The sequence below is a fragment of the Lepidochelys kempii genome, chromosome 16, assembly GCF_965140285.1.
Source record: "Lepidochelys kempii isolate rLepKem1 chromosome 16, rLepKem1.hap1, whole genome shotgun sequence".
Taxonomy (NCBI): domain Eukaryota; kingdom Metazoa; phylum Chordata; order Testudines; family Cheloniidae; genus Lepidochelys; species Lepidochelys kempii.
The window spans coordinates 7,980,266-7,996,114 of NC_136395.1; the positions used below are offsets into that span (position 1 = coordinate 7,980,266).

Here is a 15,849-nt window from a genome sequence, read left to right on the forward strand (position 1 = left end):
GGGTGAGGGCAAAGAAAGGGAAGAATGGGGGTGGCTGGGATAACCCCAGAGAACGATGGAGGAAAGCAGGGGTGGAAGGGAACAGGCAGGAGGGGCTGTACAGTATTTTCACAGTGTGCAGGGACAGATGCCCTGGAAAACGGCTACTCTCCCTGCCCCTCACGATTAGTGTCTGTTCAATGTAACTGGGGAAGGGCATCTGCTTCCCCACCTCTGCCAGCTGCTCGGTGTGACAGGTCTGACTGAGACAGGGAGGAAACTTTTTAGACAAAACCTCTTGTGACTGCCCTGGCCCTCACTCTGTGACAGCTGTGCTGCCCAGTGGGCCGTGCGGTCAGAGCCGCTCATGCTGTTAGGTTGTCACGTTTGATCCTCCCTGTAGTGCTGTGGAAATTCAGCTCCTGGGAGCATCTCCTAAGGGCTTGCTGAAGCCTGTACAGTACATACAGGTGGGGCACAAGTCACCTACGCCTGCCTCCTAGCAGAGCCCTGGTTTGCTGCCCAATCAGTTCCCCTTGGAGCTGGTGCTCTGAGGAAAGCACCCCCCTGCTGGCTGCTGATTCTCTGGTAGAAGATGGGAAGCAGGTCCCTGCTTTTCCCCGGGCTGCCCTGACGAACATTGTGGCACTCTTTTCTGTCTGTTCCAGAGCCCTTCCTGAGCCGGTCCGTGAGACCCTTACTGAGTTGAACTGCTCCCCAAGGTGAGTACTAGAAATGGGGCTTCTGTCCCCAACCTGTAACTCTGCCCTGGCTGCTTTCCCTCTGTGTGCTGCCTGACACCCTCTCCCCAGGCTCCCACTGGCCTAATTCGGTTCCTAGCATGGTTTGGGGAGGAGGTTGCCCCTTTTTGCCCCTGAGTGAGTGTCTGTGTCGTTCCTCTTCTTACTGATTTCTGGCCTTCCAGGAGGAGGTATCCCTCTCTGTGAGGCATTCAGTCACCATGTTGTACCAATAAAATAAAAACCACCAGGATCTTATTAAAGGGAAAAAGGCAAAACACCACATTTATTGTGAATACAGAAAGAATCATAGTAAGCAGTTAGTTATAGCTATAACATTCCATTCAATCTCTTATTTATTCACACATTCATTCATACACACACACACAGGTTCTGCAAGGTTGTTATCATAGTTACCAGCCTTAGAGTTGCTCATGCCAAGCCACTGGCCAGGTGGCCTGGACATGAGGAGGGAGCAGGGCCTTGTCAGATGCTCATCTGATGCTCCTGGAAGTTGGTTTGCAGGATCAGACCCCAAAGTTCTCACTTTTTAGAGTCTATTTTTATAGGAATTTCTTCCTATGCCAGTCTATGGGAATTGCTTCATCATGCTGTTGCTGAATCAATCAGCAGATAGCACATTCCTGACGGCTCCAAGATGTTATCTTGTTCTTTGGTTCTCCCATTCTTGAGGCTGTTGGGTGGATTCCAGTCTGCCCTCCGGGTGGGGTCCTCTGGTTATTTCCACTTGACGCCTTCTTCAGCCGATGGACACTGGATTCTTAGGCTGGCACCTCCCTGATCATTCAGTTATTATCCACACCAAGCATCCATCCACATACATCCTCTATCTCTATTTTAATCACAATGGTTAATACAACAAAAGGGTGGGGAGTCTCTGGGTGCTGTTTCTGTTGTTAGAGTATTGCTTTGAGTCTCTCTCTCTTTTGTGAATTGCTTTGAGAACAGACTCTGTCTTAGAATGTACTAACACAATTAGCAGCTTGCAAGTTTCACACATAGAGGGAGAGAAACAGCACCAAAAACCAAGAGACCTCTTCATTAGTAATACCCTGGAATTTAAACTCTGGGGAATCAAACTCATTTGTGATTTTAATACAGAACTTCTTTAATATGATCCAACAACCAAATCCAGTGGCAGGTATGTTAAATGAAAGCCAAGTGTATTCGGCATGGGCTATTCAGACTCCCTGTGTCTGGCCGGCACAAAGCTGCGGTTACAAAGGATGACGGAATCCTACGTCAGAGAGGGACAACGTTTCCTGTTTCTTAAACAAAAAGCTGCTAGGGCTTCTCACAACTTTTCAGCTTGAATTTCTGAAAGTCCATGCCTCATGTCTCAGAACGGTCTGCACCTCCTCCCTTCCCCTTATTTCTTTTTGATCTATCCCACTTGCATTTGATTGGGAAGAGAAGGGTTAAGTCAATGCATCATCCTGTTTGGAGGGGCTCTAGCTCTTCAAGTCCTGCACAGTAATGATGGGTTTCTTCCCTTTGCTCAGCCTTGGTTAACTTAGATTGTCAGCTGTTAGGGGCAGGGACGGTCACTGTTGTTCTGTGTTTGTCCAGCACCTGTCCTAGGTTCTACTGTAATGCAAATAAATAACACTAATATAACACAGGGCTTTGCAAGGAGTTTTTGTTTTCTCTTCCTCTTGCAATCTTTAGGAGGATCCTGATTTGCATTTCCTAAAATCCCATTGACCACCTTGGCCCTTCAGGGCTTGAATTCAAAGCACATCAGAACCTTCTTTTCCTTCACGCATTTTTGGAGGGGAATAGTTTCATTTCCATGAAAATGGAATCCAGCCTTATTGACAGGGGCACTGTGATACAGCAGGGCCTATAGGTTACCATATGAAGCTCTCCAGATTGATACAGACTGTCCTTTCTCTCTTTGTACCACTCCTGCTTTTCCTGGATGGGAGTGGCACCAACTCTCTGAAATGCAAATCTGATCCCTGTGCAAGATGTTTCCCAAGTTTTGGGGAACGCTTTGGCTTTTGAGTCAGTTCTGAGAGGTCAGTAGGGGTAAGAGCAGGTGGTGGCTGCAGCCTTTATCCTACCAGCTGCTATTCTGGAAGCAGCAGGAGGCACAGGCTGTGCTGGGTCATACAGTAGGTCTGACTCTGCTCTTCTCTGATGTCATGAGAGTTACTTCTAATGTGCCCCAGGCCATTCCAGCGTTCACCAGCGTCCGCTCCAAGGTTGCATTTTGCAGCCTGCTGGGCTGAAGCCAAGGTTCTAATTCTTACACCTAGAACGCTTCTGCCAGGGGTGTCGGTGACTTGACAGCAGCAGGGGCCGGGTTTGATGACTAGGGGTTCCTGTTAACATTACAAAACAGAACCGGCTCAAGCCCTACCGTGGAATCTGGGAAAGCTAAACACCACCCTCAGTACGTCTAAGAGGCAATATTTTCCCACTTGCAAGCACTGAGTCTGCATAACAAAAGAAAACTTTTGTGAAAAGGGAGAGGAAGCCCAGTATTAGTTTGGAAAAACACTGCAATGATTCAAAAGTATATGATCATAAGTACCCCCCCCCCCAATATCTTGGGCAATAGTCAGTTTCCCAGCTTGGGGCACGAAAGTCTAATTGACAAATGTCCCTTTAGCATGCCACTCCCCTTTCCCACCGCTGCATCCCACAGTGGCTGTCCAAAGTCAGCAAAGTCCCAAAATTCATGTGGGTTCACCACCCGCCTCTGAAGGGAGGGTCAAGCAATGCCCCTGCTGCCTCTGCTCTGTGTTCTCAGGGTCCACCACTCTGCCCACTTCACAGAGATTTTCTTTCTTAGCGATTTCACTGGGTAGCGGGGAACCTCCGGGCTAGTGGATCCCTGTCCCGTTCCCCCCGCCCCCCCAGAGCTAAGGTTCAGCCGAGTGATCACTGAGCAGAAAGAAACAAGGACTCTGACTTGAGTCTGATCCATCTTTAAACTCTGGCAGGTCAAATGGAGCACCAACCTGTAAGAACACCTGCCCCACTTGCTCTGACTTGTGCTTGGATGGGGCATCACTGCCTCCGGCTTAGTGAATGAGATTAAGTCTCGGGAGACCCCCCCACACACTCAATTAGGCCCTATTAAGTACAGTTCTGCTGCCTGTTAGTCATACAACAAGGATAACATTTTATTACCTCTGTATGCAAGACTAAAGTGAATTTTTACCCAAAACAGCCCAAATGGATCACTTTGGCAGGGTCACCCAGACAGAGTAGATGTGTCTATGACAGGGTAGGCAAAATTTTTGGCCCGAGGGCCACATCGGTGAATAAAAATTGTATGGTGGCCATGAATGCTCACGAAATTGGGAGTTGAGGTGTGGGAGGGGTGCAGGCTCTGGGGTGGGGCTGAGGAGTTTGGGGTGTAGGATGGTGCTCTGGGCTGGGGCTGAGGGATTCGGAGGGCGGGAGGGGGATCAGGGCTGGGGCAGGAGTGCAAGAAGGAGTGCAGGTTCTGTCTGGGGGTGCAGGCTCTGGGGTGGGGCTGGGGATGAGAGGTTTGGGGTGGAGGCTGGTGCTCTGGGCTGGGACTGAGGGGTTTGGAGAGCAGGAGGGGGATCAAGGCTGGGGCAAGGGGGTTGGAGAGAGGCTCAGGGGGTGCAGGCTCAGAGCGGCGCTTTGCTCAAGTGGCTTCCAGAAGTAATGTCATGTTCCTTCTCCAGCTCCTATGCGAAGGAGTGGCCAGGCAGCTCTGCGCTCTGCCCCATCTGCAGGCACTGCTCCCTGTAGCTCCCACTGGAGTGCATAGGAGCCGGAGCAGGGCCACGCCATGGCTTCCGGGAGCTGCATGGTGCGGTCTCGACCCAGCCAGAGCGGGGCCAAGCTGTGTGGTCTGGCCCCCGATTCAGAGCCCTGGGCAGACCATCGGAGCAAGGCCGAGCTGCATGCTGCAGCTCGTGGGCTGGCTTAAAACAGCTCGCGGGACAGATGTGGCCTGTGGGCCGTAGTTTGCCCACCCCCAGCCTACGAGAATACAGTCTGTTCTTGAGGTGTTTTCTTCCAGTTCAGCAGTGGATGTCAGGGAAAACCTCAGGTTCTGTTTCTATTCCACCTAAATATCAGCGTGACAAGGTAGGGAAATCTCAAGGTAGGGACAAGGTAGGGGGCGAATGTCATCTTTTATTAGACCTGCTCCTGTTTGGTGAGAGACGGACACTTTCAAGCTTACACAGAGCTCTTCTTCAGGTCTGGGAAATGTACAAAGTTAAATACAGGGGGAACAAATTGTTTAGCATTTAACACAGATTTCAGGGGACGATTCCAGGTGAAGTCCAGGTCTGTCAAGGTTGTGGACAGAACGACCATCTGTGTTTCAAGGAATACAGGACACCTAGGCGAGAGCTGGGGAAGGAACTCCCAGCAAGGTGCATGGTGGAACACCTGGCTTATTACACCACTCTGTAACCCACTAACCCCCTCTTTTTGTCCTATGACTGCAGAGCTGTTAACGGACCACTCTACCTTGAATGGTCCCTTATAACATGTGCTAACTACTTATGCTAAACACTCTGCTCCACCTTCAATTTTGCTGTGATTCTGGAAGTACCTTCCCCAGCCCTGAAGAAGAGCTCTGTGTGGCTCGAAAGCTTGTCTCTGTCAACAACAGACATTGGTCCAATAAACCATATTAGCTCCACCATGTTGTCTCTCTAATATCCTGGGACCAACATGGCTACAACTACCCTGCAAACACAGGGAGGAAGCTGCAGATCCTGTCAGTGAACAACCCTGAGATGTGCACGGCAGAGGAAATGGATGTATGGGGATTTATTTATGAACACTAGATCAGCATCTTTCCCTGTGCTGACTTCAAAGCATTTGACCGTTACAGCCATGCCTGCCCGGGGACAGTTGCAAAACTTGGTTGTTAATTTCTCCTAGCAGAACTGCAAGATGGTTTCTCTGAAAAGCCCAGCCAGAGCCTTGGGGCACGTGGTATTTCTCAGTGTGGGTATGTTACTGTGAATTCGTGGTGTACAAGAGAAACCAGGGAGACCAAGAATGGGAATTTGCTGAGATCCATAGACAGCTTCAAGGGAAGTATAGACTCCAGCTGCTTCTGTTGAACCCAGCAGCCACAAGAATTAGGGTAACTTAGAGCAAAACAAACCCCACCTGCATGGCAGAGTGTGATGCTTCTCTGGGCATCCGGTGCTGAAAGTCACCTTCCTGCCACTCGTCTCCAATGTGAGGGAGTCTTGCCTGTGCCAGCTGCATGTCAGCTCCCTGACACTATCAGCCCTTCAAACGCAGTCCTGTCCCTTACCAATAGATGCACCCCAGCCCCTGAGTCCCTTCGAAGTGTCCCCTGGGGTGCCTGCTCCTGATCACAGGATATCCACAGAAATTCCAGGGACAGTGAACTGCAGTTTAGTGGTTTTACCATAGACCACTGCTCCTGTGTCCCACACAGCACTTGAGTTCAATTATAGTAAAACAAAAGGACATTTGTTTAAGGAAGAAGAGAGATTCAAATAGGAACAAGCGTGAGTGCTGGCAACCAATGGTTACGTACAAACTAACAAAATGCAAACTAGGACTGATACTTAATAGTTCCCTCTCCTATCTAATAATGTAGACTCTTGCCCCCAAAGTTCAGTCTTTTGCAGCATTTGCTGGCCCTAAGGAGCCAGAACCCACTCTTTCATGAGGCAGCCCCTCAGTGAATGGATACAAAGGGTCTTTTTCCACCCTGTGATATATGGAAGTCAGACCTTTGTCTTGATTCACAGACAGAGTGATCCCCTCGCTGTAATATTGTTCCTCCTCACTGCCAAGTGGTTTTGATCTTTATCGTTATCTTTGATGGTTTTCCATTGACTTTTCTGGGTTGTTGCAGTGGTAGACAATTGAGTAACATGTTACATAACTGGCTAGTCAGGGAGAGGTGACGATTCCTTCCTGCTTGAATGGGCCATCACCAAGACATAGGATTCCCTGCTGCTGCTTTTTCTCCCCAAGACCATAATTTTCAGCATAGTTACATTATTCCTGAAATACAACCTGTACACACATCTCACAATGATGCTGAGTATTGGTAAGGGACCAGCTTTCAGTGGAGACCTCACACACTAACTGTCATGGATAAATATCATGAAAGTGGTGTACTAGGTATAGTAAGTTTGTCAGGTCTGAGAAAGGAATTGCTCGGAAAGAACAGCGAACCCTTTACCAGCTGGCTCCCATGGAGCGCTGTGCAACACGGAACACAGGTGACATTTATACATACACACACACCACACCCACAGTGGCAGCAGGCACTTTACAGAGCACCAGGGGCAACTGACCTGTGTTTTCCCCCCCCAGCATGGAAGAGGAGCCCATTTATGAAGAAGTGAACTGACAGCAAACTCAACAGACTAATGCTTTGGCCAGGAAAGCCCTCAGCAGGGAGCCTGCACCAACCTCACCTCCCCGTGGGTACCGCATTGAAAGCTCTTGGGTCTAGCAATTAAAGCAAGGTTTGTTTCTGGGTCCCTTCTCTGCTCTCGGGTCTAGCAATTAAAGCAAGGTTTGTTTCTGGGTCCCTTCTCTGCTCTCCTCATGCAAAGGGCATGGCCGCTCAGCAGCTTTGCGGCAGGTTTGTTAGGAAACCAGGCCAGCGGCGACTGCGTTAGCAGCAGGTGGGAAATTAAACCAGCAAACCTTCCCGAAGGAGCTGGGGGAGGGAAAGGCGAGTGGGCCTGAGGGCATGTGCGCACACACCCATGTGTGTCCAGGAGGTTATTAAACTGGGGCATAGGGAAAGAGGCAACTAGGCAACGATCCAGGTAAACAAGGCAGCAGGGGAGGGGACTAGTAGCGGAAGGAGCTTTCCACAGTTCTGATAGTGCTAATCCACCAACACAACCCAGAGTTACCCTCCAGGGGAGCAGCCACCACGGTTGCAAGTAGGAGGAGAGGTGGAGGCTGGGCCAGAAGCACGGGCAGGCAGCACACGAGCTGGGGTCAGCTTCCCGCTGTCGATGCTGAGCACTTGGAGAGTAGTTTCTGAGAGCCCAGCTGCTCCCCCTGGGATGCAGGCGCTGGTCAGGCTGCACTCCTTTGAAAGTCTGGTCGCTTCCTTTGGTGCCTAGATAGAAGCAGCTCTGGGCCCTTGGCTGAATGTTCTGGATACTCCTGCTAGAGCCCCCCTCTCAGGTTTACTGGACAGTCACGCTCAGAAAGGTGGCCAAGGGGCAAAGTACCTGCACCGTGAGCTCACCAGCTACACAGGGTATAGTCTGGCCGCTGGGTCAGGCTTGCAGGGCTCAGCCTACATCTCCAACATTGCTGTGTAGCTGTTTGGGGAGCTGGCAAGTGGGGAGGGTTCCTGAGCCCAGGTTCCAGCCTGAGGCCCCCCCCCCCATCTGTACCAGTTTTACAGCCCAGGCCCTCCGAGCCTGAGTCAGCCGGCATGGGCTGACTGTGGGTGTGTAATCACAGCATAGACCTCCCCTTGGAGGGGGATGCAGCTTTCTATCTAGGTCTTCTGCAGCCCTCCTCCCCACAGCACGTGAGCCCCTCCCCAGCTGCCAGACAGCATTTTGCCGAGTTATTTACCGCTGGGGACTGGAGAGGCCGGGTCGATGCGGTGATTTGTCCAAGGTCCTCCAGGAGGCCTGTGGCTGTGCTGGGAACGGAGCCCAGGTCTCAAGTCACCCTCCAGAGCCCTGGCCAATAGCACCTCATTCTTAGCTTTGTTACTGGGAGAGCCCCTCTCTTTTCGGTCTCCACAAAAACATCATCACAGCAGCGAAGAATTTGACACAGCTGCTGATTCAGCTCTGGCTGGGCACAGCGACAAGCAGCTGGCTTACACCTGCCCCACTGAGGGGCTGGTGCATTTCCATGTGCAGTGCTTGGGGCTGCCTTATAGGGCACATGATCACAAGGGTGCAGGACTGCCCCGGCCAGGCTTTGCTCCATCCTCTCCCTCCTCCGACCTGCTCCAGCAGGCTGCCCCCACAGCTAGGGCTGATGCAGTTAAGTTCTGAGAGCAAGTGAGGCTGCAGGGTTGACACTGATGAGTATGGAGGGTAAAAAACAAAACTGTAGTTAGCAGGTCCTGCATAACATGGATTAGGTGGTCATGTCTACAGGTGGTTCAGCAGATACAAATCTCTCTGGTCAGGGCAGGTGTCACTTCAATTCCACAGAGATGAGTGGAGACCAGATGCATGTTCTAGACCCCCTTCCACCGTAGCCATCTACACTCTAAGAATCACAACCTGCTTCTTCATGGCCTTGCCCCTGTGGTCTCCATTCACACCTGTGCAGAGGTGTAACTAGTGAGATGCTCAGTGGTAGTATTTTACTGCTCTTCTGTACTGGTGTGAATGATGACACAGGGCCAGTGGGAAATCCAGCCTATTGGGCCAGTATAGGGGGCTTGTGAGTGGTGTACAAGGTGTTTTCAGGGCCTTGAAAAGGACAAGCCTGTGACAAACCACTTGGACCCTAGTAAGCAGAGAAGCCCTAGACAATGTGATCCCAGCATGCCAGGCCCCAGAATGGGTATAGATGTGCCCCTCAGAGCAAGAGGGACGACTCCCGCCCCCCCCCCGCCATTCAGTCAGAACTACAGCTTGGAAGGATCATTAAATTTAGTGTGAATCAAAATGTTACATTACTTGAGAGATGGTTTATTAATGCTACATTCACCAGGCTCTGGGGAAAGCAAGTACATGCGTGGGAGAAGGTTACGCAGTAACTAGAACAAGAGCCTGCCAAAGCAAGCTTGCCGAATTTGTCCAGGCAAATGGATCCATTCACTCAGGAGCCACATTCCTAGTTAAGGCTGCTGTCCCCAGGAGAGTCCCGGTCACAACTGCTCAGCACAGGTCCACCTCATCCTTCTTGCAGGCAGGGGCATGGTCTCTCTGGGAGCAGGCCCCAACCTAGTTTCATGTCCCCTTTCTCTGAAGAATTTTGAATAAGGGGGGCAGCACCTCACTGTTCCCCTCACAGTACCGGTCAATGATGATGCACTTGTAATGCCAGAGAAGCAGCAGGACCATTAGTGAAATGGTGGTCATTATTCCTAGGGCAATCAGCAGCTTCTTCCAGGGGCAGCTGCCAGGCTTGCATGAGTCAGGCTCCAGGCAGGATGGTCCCTGCTCAATACTGGCCAAATGCACCCCTAGCTTGTGGGGCTGAAGTAGACATTTAACTCTAGATAGGAGCATGGAGTTGATGCTTCCAAGCCTGGGGGAGCCTGCCTCAGCCTGGCATGGCCCTGGAGTCTCCATATCATCCTGACTAATCAGTTTGGTCTTCATGGTCACATCAGGCTTCACAACAGAAGAAGCCAATGGAATGACCCTGCACGCTGACCAGCCGTTCTAGGTGCTTCCCAGAGCCCTGCGAGGAAAAACAAAAGGGAGTGAGGGGCCGTCAGAACTCTGACTAGAGCGGAGGCATCTGTCAATGGGCAGCTAGAAAGTGAAGTGACACCTCTGCATAGGGTTGCTTGCCCTGTTTATTTGGTGAGAAATGAGTGGGCTGACAAGGACTTTGTAACCAAATACAAAGAGACCCCAGGCTGATGGAGTCCTCCAGCATGGAGGTTTTCACCTGGACAGTGCAGGTTTGGTGAAGCTGGATTTTTGCCTGGTTTAAACAGTATGCCACCAGAATCCCAACTGTGAGCTGGCACAGGGCTGCCCATGTGCCATGGAAGTGCCATGCGTTTTGTGGGACAATCGTTTGGCAGCCCTGCCATGCATTTTCACAGCCCAGCTGAAATCTCATGCAGCCACGCCACAGTGCGGGGATAGCTCCAGTTACACCTGCTAAGCAGCCATCCAGGGATCTCTTCTCTTGCTGCTGCCCCTTGAGGGTCTGCATGGAGACAGACCAGCTGGCGAGTGACACCGGCCACAGAAGGGATTTGGCAGCTATGTAGATGCCTCTCCTTGTTGGCTGAGGTGGTAAGAAATGCAGCCAGCACATTCTGTCCTCCAGAGGGGCAGGGAAGATCCAACATATGACACTCAGGTGGTCCCAGCCCCCGTGAGTGGCAGCAGTGTTTTCCCAGAATGTAGAGTGTTCCCTAGCGCTGGCCAGCAGGCCACATACATGTTCTCCAGAGTCCCAGCTTTCCTTTTTAAGAGGAAAAAAAACTCTTTAGTGTTATAGCTGCAGAGAAAACCTTCAGAAAATGACCCAGGTGTAACTGATGCAGTGATGACTGCCTGAGTTTGCAGATAGCCTGAAATAATAGCTCTGAGGTGTGAATGGCCCTGTTTATATTATCTCAGATGCCACTGATTATAGGTAATGGGGATATCTGAAGTATCTCCACTGCTCAAAGCAGTGAAGAAAGGAGAGGATGTATTTATTCTAAGGATATAATCTAGGAGTTAATCTTTAACGTCACATGATGGGTTGAAAGGGGGTGAGATTAGCCTTCCAAGTTTGAAAAATGGTGAGCAGAAGAGACATGGAGGTTACAGAAAGAACTGTTGCCATTGAGAACCAATCAGATCGTCTTGAAACACCCAGTCCCCAGCCCCAGTGGATTTTCTCGATGGACCCAGGAGAGCCCCAGTGTTTTTGCATACAGCTCTTCAGTCTGCAAGAGTCCTGAGGACAGGTCATGGGCAAGGTCTCTGGGGCCAGTTGGCTCCAGCAGAGTAAAAGCAGAGACCATCTGCCCAGAGCAGGTCCAGGCATTGCTCCAGGGCAGTGTCCTCCTTCTGCCTAATGCTGTCCATGCATGTACCCTCCGCACAATCTGCAGATGTGCCCACCCCAGCCAAAACTCAGTATGCAGAGTAGGGCTTTCAAGGGAGCGTCAGGCTCCCTCCTGACCTCAGACAAACTGTGCACCTGTGTCAATAACAAAGGTTCCTTCGCTGCTCATATATGTACACACAGCCGTCTGTTTGGACCCTGTCACCCAGGCATGGCCGACTCCAACCCTCCCAGCATCGATGGAGCTGCACAGAGCGAACACACTGCCTGTCTAGCAGCAGCCCTAGTGCCTGGGCTGGTGGAAAGGGGGCTCAGGTGGGTCCAGCTCTGCTCAGAAAGGGGCTTTAGGCCAGGGGTGCTGGAAAAGCCTGGATCCAGGCTATACTTGTACTTGCAACAGTGCTTCAAAATGGACACTGAGTTTGCCACCCAAGACAACCTGTTCTGGCCAAAGGCAGAGTTAAGATTCAGGCTCCCTCGGCTTTTGCTTTAGTTCCAGCGCCCAGCCCCAGGGACAGTCAGTGGGCACCTTTGAAGATGTTGGGCCAAGTGCCCACTGACTCTGTCCCCGTGGAGCGACGCCCCCCAGTGGGCGTCACAGAACTAGACCACAGTTCAGAATGGCCAAGCCCCACCCCTGGCAGCTGTGAGAATATCACACCACTCAGCTGTTTGGGGGGGCAGGGTAGCATCACAAGTGCCTCACTCATCACCCCGTTGGGGCCAGGGCTCCCTCCAAATATGCAGAACTGCCAGGCCTTGCTGGCAGTCGGTACCCTTCCGGCTGCTCCAGGGTGCTCCTCCTTCAGGATGCCTGTCCCCCGAGGGGAGGGGAATGTCTGCCAGGCACTGGTCCTGATGCTTTTCTAAGGGGTCAGCTAGGTTGGAGCCTAGAGTAGCAGCTGTCACCTCCCAGGGGTGTTTGGGGCTAGGAGGCCAGACTGCCAGCTATGCTGTCTGGAGAGCCACTTCCTTGGCAGTTAAGGGACTCAGCCCTCTCAGCTCCGCTTTCCAGATGAGAAGCTAGCCCAAGTGCAAATACAGAGTCAGCCCCGTGAGGGCTAGCTGCTGCTGCTGCTGCTGCTCCTCCCTGGCTGGCAAGAAGGGCCCAGCTCCACTCTGAGGGCCCTGGCGGGGTGGGGAGATTAGAAAGGGGAGTGGGAGCAGATGCAGCTAAGCAGCAATCCGAGCATTCCTTACCTGAAGGAAAAGGCTGCTTAGGGAGCCCCCGTGTAGCTTCCTGCAGTGCCGCTGCCCCTGGGCTGTCTGTTACCAAGCCCCCACACCCAGAGCAGGTGCTGCCGTGCAGGCATTTATTACAGCTCCTGGCCAATCAGGTCTGGCCCCTCCCAAGCCTCCCAGAAATAACCCCAGCTGCTGAAGGAAGGAGTCTGCCAGATTTGTATCACATCCCTGGCTGTGTTCCTAGAGTTACAAGTGCTGAAGAGGGCTCCTGCAAACACCAGAGTACTTGGCAGGCAAGTTATCTTCGTTTATAAACAAGGAAAGTGAGCCTGCCCGTGCAGTTTCCAGGTCCAGAGCACTGCACAACCTGCCTGCGGACAAATGCTGCAGTTCCATGACCCCAGGAAGGGGTCTAGGGAATGGTGCATGGGCTGGGACTTTCCTGGCTTTTCTCCTGTCTCTGCCAGTGACTGATATGCCTGGCCACTTCCCCAACGTGTGCCTTGGTGTCCCCTTCTGTAACCCTGACCTGGGCCTGAGCTCCCTCGGGAAGGTCTGTAGGGGCTGTGAAAGCCTCTGATGAAAGATGTTAGCAATGGGCTCAGTGCCCAGGCAGCTCCCACTGTGGCATGAAGGGCCAGAGATTTGAGAAGGCTCAGCAGCCACCATGCCCCTAGCGCGTGGAACCCTGCTGGAAAGTGAGCCCTGGGCATGGAGCCCTGCTGTGATCTGGACCCTGGAGTAGGGGTGGGTGCCCTGGCTGGGCACCAGGCCCCCAGAGGCGGGGAGGATGGGGATGTGGCACCCTGCTGGAGATCTGGCCATAGGCAGGCAAAGAATATGACAACTTACAAACCCAGTTTCTTTGCCCTTCCTGGGAATGAAGGAATGGAAGAGGTGACACAACCAGCATGTTTGCAGCTACTTACAAAGCTACCCATTTTGTCAGTTCCTTTTCCCCATCCACAGACATGCCCAGATGAGAAAACACAGGAGATGGGACAAGGGGGAAGGAACTGATGTTCCTTCCTCAGACTGGCCATAGGCAGGTGATAGTCTCCAGGCCAGAATCACAGTTCTTTCCTTAGCAGGCACTCTGTGGTCAGATTGGAAAGGTTGGGTGGTTGGAGGTACAGACCCATTGCTGGATGGGTCTGTTTCCCCTTTTCCCCAGTAGCAAGTGTCAGCAGACCAGACAGAACCAAATCTAGGACTGGCTGGGGTCTGTGGGTAAAAGCCAAGAAATGCCCAGGCCTGAGGTTTGGTAAGCTTATGTTCTTCTTGGCATGACTTTGATGAAATGGTCAGAGGCTTTCCCTAGAGTTTCAGAGCAATAGTTCATAGGCCTTAAGTCTGCTTGTAGTAGGAAGAGGCTTCTGATACATGGGTTTATGTTTCAAAAAGCTGAAATTTCCCATGAAACAAAAAGTCTGAAAAATTTCAAATTGGGACCATCAAATTATTTCATTTTGATAGTGTCAAAACATTGATATAAATATTAAACATAATAAAAGATTATGCATGCATATAGTAATTATTAATATTATTTTAATATAAAAGTTAAAACAAAATAAATCAAAATGATAAAGCCACAGTGAAATATTTTGACACTATCAAAACAAAGCAAGAAAGTCAAAATGACATTTTTCTGTCAAAAATTTTGTCAAGAGACATGTTCCAGTGAAGCATTTAGATTTCAATGGAATTGCATTTTCTAATGTAAAACTGTTCCATCAAAATCTTTGGCCAACTCTTTTAAGGGACAGTTTCACTCCCATGTGCTTACATGGGACTTAAATGGTGCCTACGCCTTGTGTGGGGTGAATTGCACACTAAGAGCTGGAAAAATGATAGCTAAATACCTTCTTAATCTGCGCTCTGCAGGAAGGATGGGTGTCATGGACTAGCATGGGAAAGATTATGCATATACAATGGTTCAGTGTAAGTGGGAGGGTGGCTGTTGATGGCTGAGTTAAGCTTTGAGCACTCCAAGTATGAATTTGTTGTCTCAAGAAGTCTGAGCAGACTCAGACTGAGCTGGCTGCTTACTTGTCTGTTAATTAAAAGTGCAGATCTCTCATTCCAGCCAGCCTGCCCCAGAGTTCTACTTAACGTTACAGCAGAGTGTCATAGAATCCTAGAATATCAGGGTTGGAAGGGACCTCAGGAGGTCATCTAGTCCAACCCCCTGCTCAAAGCAGGACCAATCCCCAACTAAATCATCCCAGCCAGGGCTTTGTCAAGCCTGACCTTAAAAATATCTAAGGAAGGAGATTCCACCACCTCCCTAGGTAACGCATTCCAGTGTTTCACCACCCTCCTTGTGAAAAAGTTTTTCCTAATATCCAACCTAAACCTCCCCCACTGCAACTTGAGACCATTACTCCTTGTTCTGTCATCAGCTACCACTGAGAACAGTCTAGATCCATCCTCTTTGGAACCCCCTTTCAGGTAGTTGAAAGCAGCTATCAAATCCCCCCTCATTCTTCTCTTCCGCAGACTAAACAATCCCAGTTCCCTCAGCCTCTCCTCATAAGTCATGTGTTCCAGTCTCCTAATCATTTTTGTTGCCCTCCGCTGGACGTTTTCCACATCCTTCTTGTAGTGTGGGGCCCCAAACTGGATACAGTACTCCAGATGAGGCCTCACCAATGTTGAATAGAGGGGAACGATCACGTCCCTCGATCTGCTGGCAATGCCCCTACGTATACATCCCAAAATGCCATTGGCCTTCTTGGCAACAAGGGCACACTGTTGACTCATATCCAGCTTCTCGTCCACTGTAACTCCTAGGTCCTTTTCTGCAGAACTGCTGCCGAGCCATTCGGTCCCTAGTCTGTAGCGGTGCATGGCATTCTTCCATCCTAAGTGCAGGACTCTGCACTTGTCCTTGTTGAACCTCATCAGGTTTCTTTTGGCTCAATCCTCCAATTTGTCTAGGTCCCTCTGTATCCTATCCCTACCCTCAAGCATATCTACCTCTCCTCCCAGTTTAGTGTCATCTGCAAACTTGCTGAGGGTGCAATCCACACCATCCTCCAGATCATTTATGAAGATATTGAACAAAACTGGCCCGAGGACCAACTCTTGGGGCACTCCACTTGATTCCGGCTGCCAACTAGACATGGAGCCATTAATCACTACCCGTTGAGCCCAACAACCGAGCCAACTTTCTGTCCACTTTATAGTCCAGTGTCTCCTTTTCCAATCAGCATCCTTGCCCTCTTTGCTGGGCTTAGCT

At 50.9% G+C, this 15,849-nt stretch overlaps 1 protein-coding gene across 7 annotated transcripts in view; it reads left to right on the forward strand.

The window, feature by feature from the left end:
• The window catches only part of TOR4A (torsin family 4 member A), a 91,158-nt gene that overhangs the window by 16,498 nt on the left and 58,811 nt on the right, over positions 1–15,849 (forward strand). For 6 of the 7 annotated variants that reach the window (XM_078849143.1, XM_078849144.1, XM_078849145.1 and 3 more), the window contains 2 exons: positions 648–701; positions 7,053–7,207. The gene's annotated coding sequence lies outside the window, so the exon portion shown is untranslated. The remainder of the gene's footprint in view (positions 1–647; positions 702–7,052; positions 7,208–15,849) is intronic. The other variant, XM_078849149.1, reaches the window with a different exon arrangement.